Source organism: Panthera leo, chromosome D1 (assembly GCF_018350215.1).
Source record: "Panthera leo isolate Ple1 chromosome D1, P.leo_Ple1_pat1.1, whole genome shotgun sequence".
Classification (NCBI taxonomy): Eukaryota; Metazoa; Chordata; class Mammalia; order Carnivora; family Felidae; genus Panthera; species Panthera leo.
Window position 1 is genome coordinate 5461023 of NC_056688.1, and position 15974 is coordinate 5476996.

At 38.7% G+C, this 15974-nt stretch overlaps 1 long non-coding RNA gene across 1 annotated transcript; it reads right to left on the minus strand.

The window, feature by feature from the left end:
- Nucleotides 1-9970: 9970 nt before the first annotated feature.
- LOC122201010 lies at nt 9971-13252 on the minus strand. Its single transcript, XR_006194038.1, has 3 exons — nt 13168-13252; nt 10480-10558; nt 9971-10043 (listed from the first exon to the last, which is right to left on the minus strand). It is a non-coding gene; the product is annotated as an uncharacterized LOC122201010 (long non-coding RNA).
- Nucleotides 13253-15974: the final 2722 nt, after the last annotated feature.

A 15974-nucleotide genomic window follows, 5' to 3' on the forward strand; every position in this document is an offset into this window, starting at 1 on the left:
CTGTGTTATTTAGAGCGCTGCCATTTTAGGAAGGGAGCTTCAAGGACCTCACCTATCAGTGCTGGGAAATTGGCACTCTGAGTCCCAAAAGCCCAGATGCAATAACCTGCTCCTGGCTGTTTCTGCAAGATGCTGCTTGAATTTTGTATTTGCAAGGGAGAAATGGGATGAGAGTTTGCCTGATTCTGGAAAATTAGCTTTCATGGCCATTGTCAATTTAAAAGTGTGAGGACTGGCCATTAGAAATGATGTTGCTAATTTGGAGGAGCCACGAGTTCACTGACAGACATTCAAGCCATGTCTGAACACACACAGACTGGTTAAGGGAGGAGAAACTGGTTACCTTCAGCCACAGACCTTTCTAAAAATTAACGTATCAGCATAGCATCACTGGTTGCAAGGGATAAAGCCCATTTAAGCCAGTTTAAGTTAAGGTGAATTTAGTTTTAGGATAAGGATAAGAAATGAAATAAGCCAAGCCTCCTGGGGACGGACACTAGAACAGAAAATTCTTGTGCACATTCATTCTTTGTGTTTTTAAAGCATGAGATTCTCCTTTATCTCTGCTTCCTTCTTTTCTCTCTTGTTGAGTTTCATGTGTTTTCACATTCCTCTGCTTGCTGACACTTCGATTCAATTTTCCACTATCTTCTGAATAACATCCCCTGTATCTCCAAGTACAACTTCTCAGAAGAAAGAATCTAATTAGTCTCTCTCCATCTACACGCTGGTTCCTCTTGCGTTTGCATTCAAACCAAGCCATATCAGCTGGTGGTGAGGAGTCACTTCCTTCAAAAGGGGATACATTCTAAAAAGGGTAGTGTGGACTGGGTGAGTGTTCCCATAATGTCTGGATCACAAGTTTATACAAATTAATTAAAATTATTGTGTTCGGTATGGACCTGTGTAGAGATGCCCAAAGTGCTAGCTCTTCTTGCCTTCTCTTCCAGATCAGTATAAAAATTCAGAAAATAGATAACCAGCTTTCAGATGACAATGTTGAGGCCACAGTTTGAGATTTCAGTCTCCTGCAATGGAAATGTTATCTTTTAATGTTCATTTATTCTTGAGAGAGAGAGATAGAGAGAGGGGAGGGGAGGGGGAGAGAAAGAGGGAGACAGAAGATCTGAAGCAGGCTCCAAGGTCTGGGCTGACAGCAGAGAACCCACTTCGGGACTTAAACCCACCAACTGCAAGATTGTGATGTGAGCTGAAGTTGGATGCTTAACCGACTGAGCCACCCAGTTGCCCCAGGTTGATACATTTCTAATATGCTTCTGTTTAACACTCTTTCCCCGCAAATGTGAAGTGAGGAGTTGCTTATATATTACATAAATAATGATAAGAATGCATTTGGGTTTTGCTACAAAATTTCAAGATTTCCCAAACATCATGCATTTGGGTTCTACTGAGCTTCTCAATGTATTTTAAGAGACAGTTGGGTAATTGAAATTTTAATCAATATTTGGATGCTCTGTTTTTCTATAGTTTTAATTTAATCTTCTAGTTAATTTTTTCTCTAAGGTTAGAATATTCAGTTTATTTTCCTTACTTGAAAGAAAAGTATGTTATTATTTTTGATCAATTCAAAATTAGTTTTGACAAAAATTATATATTCTGATATGTGCTGCTAGGGATTTACACAGGGAATGTGATCCATTTCTAGGAAAAACAAACTGCTTTTCCTGACGAATTCAAGAAAGATGAAGAAAAGTGAAAAAATTAAATTTCCCTGTTTCCTTTTGACCTATTATCTTGGCCTTAATATTTCATTTGTGGAAAGTTTGGTGTGCTTTTTATCTTAATTGCCTTGACATCTTATATTATTGTAATGTGTAAAAATTTCCATTGAACATTTTAGGGTTTTCAAGGTGTAGTTATTAGCATATAGGAGTGTCATGAAACTTATCTTTGCAATTTATTTATTTTTAACCAACTTGACTTATTCCTCAAAAGCTGATGATCTGAGAAGGAGTAGGGAAGGTAAGCAAGATCTTTCAGTTGCTTAATCTCCAGCCAGGAGATGTTACCAGCAGCTAATCTCTGCTAACTCCATTCTGGGCATGGATATAGTTTGGCCTAATATTAGAAACTGCATGCTGAGTGTCTCCTGGCTGTGTAGTTATACACGTCACTTGGTGAATATGTGTGGCAGTGAACATCAAAGGAAATGTCAACTATTAAGGATGGGATTTTTTTAAGTGAGCAACTGAATGATGGATTTAACTTTATTCATTCATTTATTTATTGGACCATTCACTCAATGAAGCAGCAAGTGTTTAACAAGAGTTTTTCGAACACCTACTATGTACTAATCACTCTGCTAGATATGGGGATAAATGAATAAATAATAATCCTGTCCCTGCCTAAGCTCATTGGGGAAGACTGTCACACAGACAACTTTCATGTGAAGGCCATGGAAGTGTGAGAGTGAAAGAAGGAAGGCATAACTGAGTTTGGGGATCAAAGAATGCCTTTATGTGGGGACAACATTTAGGTAAAGAAATGATGGAGATAGGCAGGATGGTTATGAAGTAGGAAGGACAATTTCCCATTTGGGGAACTGAAAACCAGAATAGTGGGCCACTAGAAAGCTTTGGATAAAGTGGCTCAAGGCAAGACTGGGCTGTAGAATAAGAGTCATAGTAACCTGAGGTCATAATCTACATAAACAGTGTGGGGCTCGATATTCAGGACAATGGACAACTCATGCATTCTGAGCCAGGGATGGCGTGATGTCATTTATTTTCAAAATAACACCAGAATGAAATAGATAATCCACAGGGAAAGTGCAATTAAGTGGCTTTGAAATAGAGTGGGGCAATGAAAGTAAGGGAAGTGGATTGATTGAAGACCCCTCCAGGAGTGTATTCTGTCTGCCAGCAAGTTCTTATATTTATGACAGAGGCAAAAACCATGAGTGGGGTTCAAGCAATTGGGTACATTGTAGCACCATTTACTGAGATGGGGAATATTGAAGAGAGAGGATGCTATGGACTGGATTGAGCCCCCTCAAGTTCATATGCTGAAGTCCTAACCTCCAGTGTGACTGTAATGGGAGACAGTGCCTTGTGCAGATGTCTTACAGGTGCGAGGCCATAAGGAGCAGGCCTAGATCCCTTATAAGAAGAGGAAGACACCAAAGTCCTCTTCTCTGCCCCATGAGGACACAGCAAGTAGGTGGCCATTGCCAAGCCAGGAAGAAACCAAATTGCTTGAATCTTGATATTGGACTTCTAAGCCTCTGTGACAGGTAAATTACTGTTGTTTAAACCAACCAGTCTGTGGTATTTTTGTCATGGCACAGTTAGCTGACTAAGACATAGGGTTATGGAGGGTACTTGTAGATTGAGATGGATTTGGGCTAATTGATATAATGGGTGTGGAGGTCACAGTGAGGTCTAAGCCACAGATCAAAATCGTGACATCATTGGCATTTATAACAATTTGAAGTCACAAATATAAATGAGATCATCCAATGCTAGTATATAGATAAAAGAGTATGAACCAAATAATTAGCCCCTCTTATGTACAGAATTTGGTGAAGGAGTTGTAGCCTCCAGCCAAATACGTTGAGAAGGAGTCCAAAAACCTGAGAGGTTGGTTATCAGGACTTCATGATACTAGTTAGGGAAGCCAAGAGAAGAATGTATTAAAGCAGAAGAGTAGTAGTCAATTATGGTGAATATTGCTGAAAGGCCAAATAAGAGAAAGATAAAGAAGCTACCATTAGATTTGGCAGTGGAAAAATCATTGGTGACCACTAGGAGAACAGTTTGGTGTAATGGTATAATAGAATCCACATTTAAATGAATCAAAGTAAAGGAGTAGAGGCATCTGTCATAGATTGTGTGTGTGTGTGTGTGTGTGTGTGTGTGTGTGTGTGTGTGTGATATTTGATTCTGAAGGAAGCAGAGTAATAAGAGGGTAATTGATATAATGTGTGTTAATGATTCCTCTAGGGGGGTTAGGTCTATGATGAGTCACAGTAGTTGCTCCTTAGGCAATGAATATATCTCTATATCTAGCACCCTAAAAATTATATAACAGAATCTTTCGCTACCATCTCTTATGGAAACGTTACTTTTGATGTAATTATTTTTGTGTTAGGTTTTCAAGAAAGCACCTCCACAGTTATGGCATGAGTTGTCTACAGTTCCATTTCTTTGAAAATGGAATCTTTTTATTTCCTCTCTCTAGTTAGGAAGTAGTTTTGTGCCCCCGAATTCTGGCTGCTTTGCTTGGGTCTTTGTTACTTAGTCTTCCAGAAATTTGGAGCAGCCTATCTGCCTCTCCAGGCCTCTGTTTATTTCCTACTTTCAAAATTTCTTACATGGATCTTGGTCCATCTTCACGGAATTCTTTCTGCATACTTTTAGACTTCCATGATGACAACTTGACTCTCAGATCATGTTCCATCACCTGGGGTCTTGGCATCCTTTGGACATATTTTCCTTCTTCATGGCTTCCAGTCTACACATGGGTTATACACACAATGGTTTGAGTTCTTTAAGCCTAGGATCTTTCCTGTAAAGGTTGCTGTGAATGCCAAATTAAATGCTGGCTATTAATCGTGGTGACAATAATGTCCAGTAGTGACCTAAATAAATTGTTTATCTAGCTTTATTTTCCTGCTCAGATTTGTGATTTAGTTTTTTATTATTAGGTCAGCTGGAGTCTAATAATAAAAAGGTGATCTTTAAATATCTTTCACCTCTTCATGTTATAAATTAATAAAGTTTTGGGGCATTCTTGAGTTTGAGCTTTGTGTCAGGCTCTGTGCTGACAGCTCAGAGCCTGAAGGCTGCTTCAGGTTCTGTGTCTCCCTCTCTTTCTGCCCCTCCCCCACTTACACACTGTATCTGTCTGTCTGTCTCTCTGTCTCTCAGAAATAAACATTAAAAATTTTTTCGAAAGAGAAATTAATAAAGTTTAAACAAACTGCAACACTATTTTAAATGGTAGTCTGTCCTGATTGTTTTGTGACAACTCTTTTTTGCAAATAGGAGATAAAAAAAATTTCATAAATGGCTCATTGGTCATTAATCCATTTACCATTTCTGGTTTCTAGTAGAATTACATTCTCTAAAGTATAGGGAACAACACGGATGAAATAAGAGTAAGGGATGTGATCAAGAAAGTGAGAAACAAATGTCAGATTTACTGCTACATTTGTCTTCCTACCCCAGAGTTTGCCTCACTCTAGTATCAATTAAATGTTAGGCAAGCACTGTCCAGTAGAAACATGAAAAGCCATACATGTAATTAAAGAAAACATTCTTTTCACATATATAATTTCATCTATATAATTAAAAAATTTCTACTAGTGACATTTACCTTAATAATTCATCTTTATTCACTTTTATATTAATTTGTGTCTTAGCTTTACTGATATAATTGACATATCATGCAATTCACCCATTTAAAACCTACACTTCAGTAGTTTTCAGTATATTCACAAAATTGTGCAATAATCACCAGAATCACTTTTGGAATATTTTCATTGGTCTCAAAAGAAACACTAGCACAATTATCTGTCTCTTGCTCTTTTGTCCCAGCCTCCTCCCCTAGCCCTTGGAAGTCATGAATCTTCTTTCTCTCCATAGATATGGCTATTCTGGACACTGCCTTTGGCTGTCACTCACAGTGTGTAGCCTTTTGAATAAGGCTACTTTCATTCAGACAATGCATTTGAGATTAATGGGTGTTGTAATCTGTATCAGTAGTTCATTCCTTTTTATGCCATTATACAGCTACATCACAGTTATTCATTTATCTGTTAATGGAGAATTGGGTTACTTCCATTTGGGGTTATTATGAATAAAGTTGCTACAGACATTCTCACACAGGTTTTGCTGTGGACTGAAGTTTTAATTATTCTTAGATAAATGTTTAGAGGTAGGATTGGTGGATCATAACACAAGTGTTAAATATTTAACTTGATAAAGAAGGGTCAAATTGTTTCCCAAATGTCTGCCCCACAATACTTTCTGATGTCACTGTGTGGGTTTCAGTGGTTTCATATTGTTGCTAGCACTTAATATGGGGTCATTGTTGGTTTTTTTCTTTGCCAAACTAATAGGTGTGATGGTATAGACATATTTAAAAAGTTTAAAAAGATGAGATTAATTTCTAAAATATATTTTATTTAATCCAATTTATAAAACATTTTATCATGTCAACATGTAATAAATATAGCAACTATTAATATATTATTTTCTAATAGAATTAATATTAGTTCTCATGCTAAATTTGGAAATTTGGTGATGTAAATTTGGAGATGTAAATGCTAAATATTCCCGATTAATGTGAAGTAGAGTCCTATCAAAAGAAAGTTCTGTTTAACTTAAAATATTTGATACTGTTTCAGTCTTTAAATTTAAATATATTGAAATAAAATAAAATGAAAATGCAATCCTTTAGGTGCACTAAGCACATTTCAAGTGCCTCACAGTTACATGTGACTGATGGCTAGGACAATGGACAGCAGAGGCAAACATATTCCTCATTCACTGCCACCCACCATATCTGATAGTTTTCCCAATCTCTGAACCATGAAGCACTCTAAGAGGTAGACTTACTCAAGATTAAACCATACTTAATGCCACCATGTTGGATTCAGTGCCCTATTTTGGGGATCCCATGGTATTCAGTGCTTAGACCTTTTAAAGTATTTAACTCATTATGCTGTAATAGTGGATTTAATTTTTACTCTTCTTGACTTATTCCATATTCCCTCTGGGCACAAAGTTATGTCTTTATTTACCAGTGGTTCCTCAGCACCTAGAATAGCACCTAGCACACTGCAGTAGGTACTCAATAACTGTGTGTTGAAAGAGTAAGGAACAAATTAATGCAAAAGTACTGTTGCACTGGTGCAGTAACACTTGGCCAAACAGTTTCTTCTTGCATGTATGGTACGCAGCCTGTTAACACTCAGTTGAGGATGGTCTTACCTATATTCAATATTGAGGCTGGCAGCTAGTTGAATTTTCACTTCCCGTTGAATTTTACCAATGCTAGGGAAACTCTATTTCGAGCAGGTGCATCCAGCTCATAGAATCAGTTTGTTGGCCAGATAAAAAACGTTCTGAGTGAAAGCATGGATCGACCTCAGAGGTGTTCTTTCCTGTCATTTGAGAACAGGAGCTGTGTCTCTTCCAAATCCTGTTGGGGTTCAGGCTCAGTGGCAGAAGTAGAGGAAAGAGGTAGCGTAGTCCCTGTAAAGTGAAGATCTAAGAAGAGCACAGTGCAGAAGGCCTGGAGATCAAGCCAATATTCATCAAAGAGCAAGCTGAGAGAGGGCTGGGGCTGAAGAAGAGGGAAACACTGCTCCGAATCACAAAATAAGTATGCCACTGAAGAAGGAGAAGGAGGAGGAGAAGGAGAAGGAGAAGGAGAAAGGGAGAGGAGGGAAGGAAAGAAAGGAAGGAGGAAAATACAAAGCCTTCAGAAGACAGTTTTCACAGATGAGTAGTCCAAGCCAAAAGCATGAATTTTAAAGGGATGTTGAGGATCATGTGCTAGAAGTATCTGGAACAGAGGTAGATTTCTTATTCCTCCAGGGGATCACAGAGACCCCTCCTGAAATACATGGTTACACCCAAAGCCATATTAGACCTCAAGACCAAAGAACCTGAGGGACAAAAATTGATTGGGAGTGTGACTGAAATGAACAGAAGTAATAGGCCATGCATAAAAAAACAGCATTAAACCTGTGCTTTAAAATCCATTTTTATAGACTTGAACAACACAGTTCATACCAAAGAGGTATCTGTGTACGGCTCACAATAATGCTTCTCCTGTGGTTGAATTTATGTCTTATCCAACCAGGGAGATAGAGGACAAGGCCTTGGAGTGAGAGAGAGGATGCTCAGGGTGACCATATTTATTGAGAGTGCAAGGGATGGCCAACTGAACGAAACACCAGATAACAGACAAAACTGGGAATTGTCTCAGGCGACCAGGACATACAATTACCGTGGATGTGTTACCACTTGGAGTCTGAATTGTGTCTCCCCAAAATGCACATGTTGAAGCCTTAACCTCCAAAGTAACTGCCTTTGAACGTAGGATCTTGAAGGAGGCAGTTAAAGGTGGAATGAGGTCATAAAGTTAGGGCCCTGAGGCCTCACCAGAAGGCAACTCTGTGAACAACTGGGTGTTGGCCTCCAGAACTGTGACAACATGCATTTCTATTATTTAAAGCCACCCACTTTGTTCTGTGGCCTTCAGTCATGGCAACCTGAGATGACTAATTCCACCACCAAGTCAAATCTTCATTTCCTTGACCAGAGTCACAAACCGGGTAGAAGAGATGATAAGGCCAGTGTTGCTGGCGACTGCCTGGCATGTCCGCATTTTAGGGGGACAGCACTGAAGTGCTTCTGGCTCTGGAGATGAGTTTCTGAATCAAGTGTTCTGTTTTTGTCCAGCTGGTCTTCTTCTTTGAAAAAAAAAAAAAAAAAAGAAATGAAAGTAAAGAAAAGAAAAAAGCCAGGCTTAATCAGATATTCCAAGGATGAAGTCAGGGTTATTCAGTCCAAAATGTGTTCCAGAAAAAGTCAGGAATCGGAAGGCTGAGTCTGGAAGGAGCCAGGGGTAGAGCTGTGACTTTGTTCAAGCAGAAGGCCATCTATTTGGAAGTGGAAAAGGCATATGTTTCTGTTTGGATAATGGCATTTGTAATGCCCCTCACACGTGTCATGTGTGCTGGGGGTACTAAGCACCCTATTAAGTGGAAGGCACACAAAATGAGTGAGATCTCTTCCCTCTGGTTAAGCAGGATATATGTTTATGACAGAATCTCATAGAGTTATTTAAAACGATGTCTTGATATGGGCAGATGTCCATGATGGTGTTAAATGTATTTAAAAAGTAAGCCTCAGACCAGTTTGTACCCTGTCTTAAGTATGGAAGCATCTATCAAAATCTCAATATTATAAATATAAATGCATATGCCTGGAAGATTTCGGGTAGCATACACATGAATCTAGTAACTGATTACATCTGGAGAGTAGACTTAGGGCTACAAGTAAGGGGGAAGGAGAGAGTTAATTTCAGTAACGACAGATTATAGTTGGTCCAGAAGAAGTTAATGAATTTGCAGTCTAGTTACAGAAGAGATGAGTAAAAACAAGTGCAGTAAAGCACTCTAAGTGCTAAAACAGAAATATGCATAGGGTTAAGCAAGGCTATGAAGAGGGGAGTGTTCACTTTTATATGGAATGGTCAGAAATGACTTTTCCAGGGGAAGGGATGCATGAGCTAAGTTTTGAAAAAGGGGAAATTAAAAAAGGGAGCGAGGAATCTGCATCATGTGGAGAGAGAACCCGAGCTAGGAAACATCATTGAACATTTAAGAATCTGCATGTGGTGCTCTAAGTCCACTCCAGCCAGCTGGATATATGGGGGGCAGTGCAGGGAGACATGGCTGTGGATAAGATTGATGAGGGAGGTAATAATCAGCACTAAGAGTTAATAAACAATGTTGAGAGGTAAATATTGTCCTAAGAGCTTTGTCTTCATGGAGGGCAGTGAGGAAGTTGAGACAAACTTTGGGTAAAGGTTGAGTGGACAACAACACCAAATAGTACATCAAAGATCAGTCCTAACAGGCCTGGGCAGAGTTCTCTGCTTCAACAATTATGAGGTCACTGGTTACCTCTCTTACAGTGTTTCACGAGTTGAAGAGTGACACTCATTCTGGCCAATGGTAGTAAATGACATGGCTGCCAAGCATTTGATTACCTTGGGAGCTCAGGTCTCCTGTAGCTTGAGACACAAGCTCACACAAGGTGAGATGGCCTTTGCCTCACATGTAGACTGGAAATTGCTTAGTGTCCATTATCAGCCAGTGAAGAAAATTGTTTAGAGGAAGTGATAGGGAAGGACACTGACCTTCATCTGGAACCTCCAAAAGCCCATGGTAGCTGGGATTTCCACAGCTTCATGATGTTTAATCAGATAGGCCTGGAGAATCTGGGGCAGAGGAACCAGATGCCTCAGGGAGGCCAGAAGCAGCAGCCTGGGTCAAACAGCCACTGAATGAAATAGTTCTCTTTGAGAGTTTTATAGATAGCTTAGAACTTCTTTCCTGTGAGATTTCTGGGGATGGACATCGAAACATATTCCCATCTGGTTCTACCCAGATCTATTGTTCCCCATAAATAACTACCTCTGCCTTAATTAACATGTCCCACTGAATGCAATTCTGCTTTAAGGTTAGAAACTGGGCTTTCATTGTTCCATACCCTTACTTAATGTACACAAAAATTCCTTGCTAAAGAGACACTGTGATGATACGAAAATATGTCAGCAGAATAAAAGTTGTCAGAAAATACCAAACAATAAACCAAGAAAAGTAGTGTTAGGCATCAGGTCCACTTGGACTCAAATGTTGGCTTTTCCACTTGGCTAGATTATAGGACTTCAAGCCTCCACTGCTCTGCCACAAATTGGGAAGAATGTGTGACCTACCTCATGAATTTTATTTGGACGTTCAGCTGAGATAGGGCATTGAAAGGCCTTAGCATACCATCATACAGAAAATAAGAACCTGTAAAAGAGCTGTGTGTCATTATTATTTTAAGAATCCATCACTTCATAATTTTATCTGACAAGTTTTGCTTGCAAATGGACTCAATGTAATTTATTTTCAAGTGTGTCGTTAAAGGCCATCTCAGGTTTTAATACATATACTCATGGTAAGCCATCTGAAATCCTCTGGGCTCTTGAGACCTACTGTTTTTTAAAAATCTGATAATAAAGCACTGACCGTGTATAGGAATCTATTTTTTGTGACTCTGTCCTTAAAGTGTAGTGAATTAATGTATTACCTGTCTCACACCTTAAATGTATGTGAAATATCCTGTTGTAATGATTTGAGTATTGCGTTATAGTAGAAAATGTGATTTTCGTTTTGAGGGTAGATAAGTCCAGATCTGATACCCAGAAGCATTACTGACTACTTCTATGGCCTCACCCAAGGTATTTTAAATTCAAGCTGAGAAACATTGAGTCATCACTATATGCCAGTGCATGTCCAATTTGATTCCTACGATACATGCTTGAAATAGGTACTATTAATCCCATTTCATGAATGAAGACTATGAGAGAGGCATTACATCAATTGCTAAACATCACAAGTAGGGAGTAGAGCTAGGATTTGAACCCAGGTCTGTGAACACTCTTTACCATTTGTACTATGCACTGTCAGTAAAGTAAGGTTAAAGAAACTCACTTTGCACAGTTATTATGAACATTGGTGTTAAATAACAAAAATTCAACCAAGTAAATCCAAAGATCTAACTGGCTTTATCGAACGGTTCATGAATCAGGCAGCATCCCACCCAGCAAAGAATAAGGAGCAAATTCCAGCTTCCAGGAAAGAAAAGGTTTTTAAGGTCAGAGAGGGAAAGGAGACTAGGAAAGTATTAACACAGAAAGCACTGTTTGAGGCAAGGTTGCCCTCCTAAGGGGAACCCAAAGGGTCTTTCATGGGATTTCCTCCTAGTGCTGAGCAGGAAGTTCTAGGCTGGCTGGTTAAAGGTCACGTTCCCAGGGGGTTGAAACCACAGGGAAGTTGGGTGCTAAGTCTTGGTTTGCTGATGTGGGGCTCTAACATGAGTGATTCCATTTTGGGGCTGAGTTGTTTTTTTTTTAAGTTTATTTATTTTGAGAGAGAGAGAGAGAGTGAGTGAGCAAGCACAAGAGAGGGATAGAGAAAAGGGAAGGGAGAATCTGAGCCACCCAGGAACCCTAATCTGTAGTTTTCTTTTTTACATTAGTGATAATGCATTTCACAGAGTAAACTGTCAATGTTAACAATTTTTAAATTCTCATTTCGGAGAATCACAGTAATCTGAAATGGACCAAAAAAACAAACCAAAACAAAACAAAAAACTAGTATGTTGGAATTCATAAAATACTCCTAGGTTTCCAAATATACCACGTGACAATAAATTGCATAGTGTGGGCAGACTCAGTCCTGAGAATGTCATATATACTGAAAGCATCAAACTTTTAATAAAGAAAAATAGGTCAGCACTCTCTTCGGTATTGACAGAGAGTGAGCAGAGTCCATGTTTAAATTTCTGTCTGATGACACATTTTACCCACTGCTCATTTTGTGTGAAATGAGGAAGAAAGAACAGTTCTCTTGGAATTTTTAATCAGCTGCACAATGAGTTTCTATGCATCCTCATGCCTTTCATATTCAAGAGAAGAAAAGTATGTTCACACTGTTTTCTTCTCTACTTTCCCTCCCCTCATACTGGACATTTTATTCTTCATGTTTTCCACCCTGTCCTTACCATTTCAACTTCAGATAAAACTTAATGAGTACTTTACATGATAGTGAAAAATCAACACCATTTGCAAATATGTCAGATTATGCTAAATAAGATGGCAGTTTGCCAAACGTTTTATTCTTTAATTTTTATTTATTTTTTTCAAGTTTATTTATTTATTTTGAGAAAGAGAAAGAGCACAGGTGGGGAAGGGGTAGAGAAGAAGGAGAGAGAGAATCCCGAGCAGGCTCCATGCCTTCAGCACAGAGCCCTAAGTGGGGCTCAGACTCATGAACCCTGAGATCATGACCTGAGCCTAAATTAAGAGTCCATCAATCAACCCACTGAACCACCAGGCACCCCTGCCACACATATTTTAAATGGCACTTAACTATTAGCATTGCTGTGTTTGTTCACCTTCAGAAATAGGAAAATAGCTATAATGATAGATTTTACTTTACACCAAAACAATTCAAAGAACTGATAATTAGTGATCTTTCCCCCATCCCTGTCAAGTCCTCAGGTTCAATCAAAACTAGATAATCCAGACTAACAGAGAGGAGATGTGGTGTTGGACAGTGACAGGTATTTCTCCCAATCCCTCTGGGGTGGGCTTCCCCTGCCCATACATTCAAAATCCTGTCCATGTAACCACACCCCACCAAGGCCTGGGCCTCCCACAGATTTCCCAAACAGCCAAAGAAAAAGACAAGTGTTCAGTATTGCCCAAGGAGTGAAAATAAGCCCAGTCTCAGCTCATGTTTTATTTTGGATTTAGTATCCCCCCAGCAATCAGTGATTGCCCCTTAACATGCCCCCAGTAGGTGAATATGCAGTTAGGACATCTGATTAGGGTTAAGCCAGAGGACGTGCTTACCATCCAAAAGTGTAGATATGTTGGAATTTTCAAAGTGTGCTTTATCTCGTACTCCCCACCTCTGCCAGAAATCAACACCACAGCTTATTTGCAACCTATAATTAATAACTGAAATAGCCAAAGTAAGCTCATTTTTTATTCAGATTTGGATTCCATTTTTATATATGTCTACATATTTTGGAAAATCAGCTAAAATCTTATGTATTTGTCTAGCACATTCTAAATTAGCATTTTCTCCCCTTCTTCCATCCCTTCCTTCCTTTTTTTCCTCCCTTCTTTTCTTCTCTTTTACTGCTTTCCCCTTTCTCTTCCCTTCTATTTCTTCCTTTTTTACCCTTTCTGCCTTCCTATCAGCGTTTTATTATGTGTGTTATTTTATACTAAATGATTATACTAGTTACTTTACACTAAATGGTCAGGCAAGGTCTTATCAAAGGACTTTTAATCCAGCTGGCCAACTGGCCATTTAGCCTACTCAGGAAAAGCTAATCAAGGAAATCTTAAAGTGATATTTTTAATGTTTATTTATTTTTGAGAGACAGAGAGAGAGAGAGAGAGAGAGAGAGAGAGAGAGAGAGCAAGCAGGTGCAAGGGCAGAGTGAGAAGAAGACACAGAATCCAAAGCAGACTCCCAGCTCTGAGCTTTGAGCAGAGAGCCCAATGCGGGTCTTGAACCCACAAACCGTGAGATCGTGACCTGAGCTGAAGTCAGACGCTCAACCGACTGAGCCACCCAGGTGCCCCAAAATGACATTTTAAAAATACTAGACAAATCTTTGATGTAGTTCTACCATACACTGAATAAAATAAAGAATATGTCATGTATTTTTTTTCCATTCTAATGTAGATTTGTGGCCATACTTCAGAAAGCAGGACATCTTGAGATTCATGATTTTCTTCAGATTATAAGATTTTGTTAAGGAAACTAAGCAGATAAAATGACCTTGCTTGTGTGAGACAAGCTACAAAGCTTGTGTGAAACAGACAGGAAGAGACTGTTATTTCCCTATTATTTTCATCATAGAGATGCTAACATTGAAATGCTGTACGTATTTTTCTCCATTCACGCTGTGCTTCAAGCAGTGTTCATCTCCTCCTTTCTGCACCACTAGTCGCGCAGTTGACAATTTCATCAGGACACCTTTTATTGCAAAGTACCCTCTTAAATGAAATTCAGGGCAAATGAGCTAAAGCCAGGATGCTGTTGGTTTACCAAGGCCAATCTTCTTCTCCCAAAATTCAAGAGCTACTTGTGTTTGTAATTGCCAGTGTAGGGACACATCTTTCCTCACTTAGAAGCACTAACATAATACTAGATCATTATCAGGCAGGACAGCATATGAATCTTAAGTTACCATAGATCGACATTCACTGTACAATTTTCTCTATAGTGATTTGGAGGGTCAAGTAGGAAATAAATCTTGGATTTCTCTTGATTCAAGTAGGGCCATAAAGAGGATTCAAATGTTAGTGTTCTTTTTGCAAGGACCAATATCTTTTAATTTTTAAAATGGATACTCCGTTTGAATGTGAATAAGTTCATAGATTTTGATCATTGGTTTGGGTTTTTCCCCCTAGTGCTAAGCAGTTTTCAGAGGTGGTCATGTTATGATTAGCAAGTGGACAAATGTCAAATAGAAGGATGAAGCACTGACCTCTCAGTAAACACAGGCTGATAGGGAGGAGGGGAGCCACCCCCTTTATGTTTAATGTGAAATACATAATCATGAGCTTTAGAAGAGCCAGCGCTTTCATGATGGTCATTGATCTTCCTTTTTCTTTGTTTCTGCTCCCTATGATGAAGCTGGAGTTGAAAATGGTTACTCTGGAAAAGTTACCTAAGCCTTTCTTCAGGTGGATAGTAGACAGGTATTTAAAAGTCTTGATTGAAAATGAGATGTAAAGCAATATAAAACAGAAACAGATGCAATCTGCAAGAGTGTGACGCAGTTAATCAAGTATATCCTGGCCTTTTTCACCTCAGGAAAAAATAGAGTTTAATAGATTTAGAATAAGTTAGAAAAAAATATCTAATTAAGCTAGACTGAGACCCATTAATTGAGCAACACTTCGTGACGTGTGTTTGTGGCAACCTTGATTGTAAGTGTTTGAATGTTGGCTAAGTAGCATCCAAATATTGGCATTTTAAATATAGGCGTTATTAAATTCAGATTGCTGTAATTAGTATATAATCACATAATATTTAGCAACATTAATTCATACCACTTTTAAGACTCTGTTTCATATAATTTAAGATGACATCAATTGCAAGACCCTCTATTATTTTATGAACGACTAAGTAAAACCAAACATCTGCCAAATAAAATATCACACAAAGATAATTTTGCATGCTGCATGAATTATTGGCACAGACTCTTACTGCTTGGAAATTACTTTCCTCTGCTCTAAGGATCTTGGTGGTTCCCCCAACTTTCACCCTGGTGCCTAACATTTTTGAGGCAATTTTTCATGTTTCTGATCAACAGAATGTATCACAGCTTCATCTACTCACAGGTGTCTTCCTTTTTTCAATCCTGTACAGCACTTCGTCATTGTTTTCAAAGAAAATGTGGAATTGAGTTTATTCCCCCAACAATGGATATTGGCTTCACTCACTTCCCATGTTATTTTGAATGAGAAGCTTTTATATTTCTATGAAGAAATACCATGTGATCTTTTAATACATTTTAAATAAAACTCAACATGGGTAGTTGACTATGTTCATAACTCTAGAAATGTGAGTAGCTATGACCTAGTCCATCCTTGTAGGAAAAGAAAACAATGGCATGACTGCTTCCTGGTCCAAA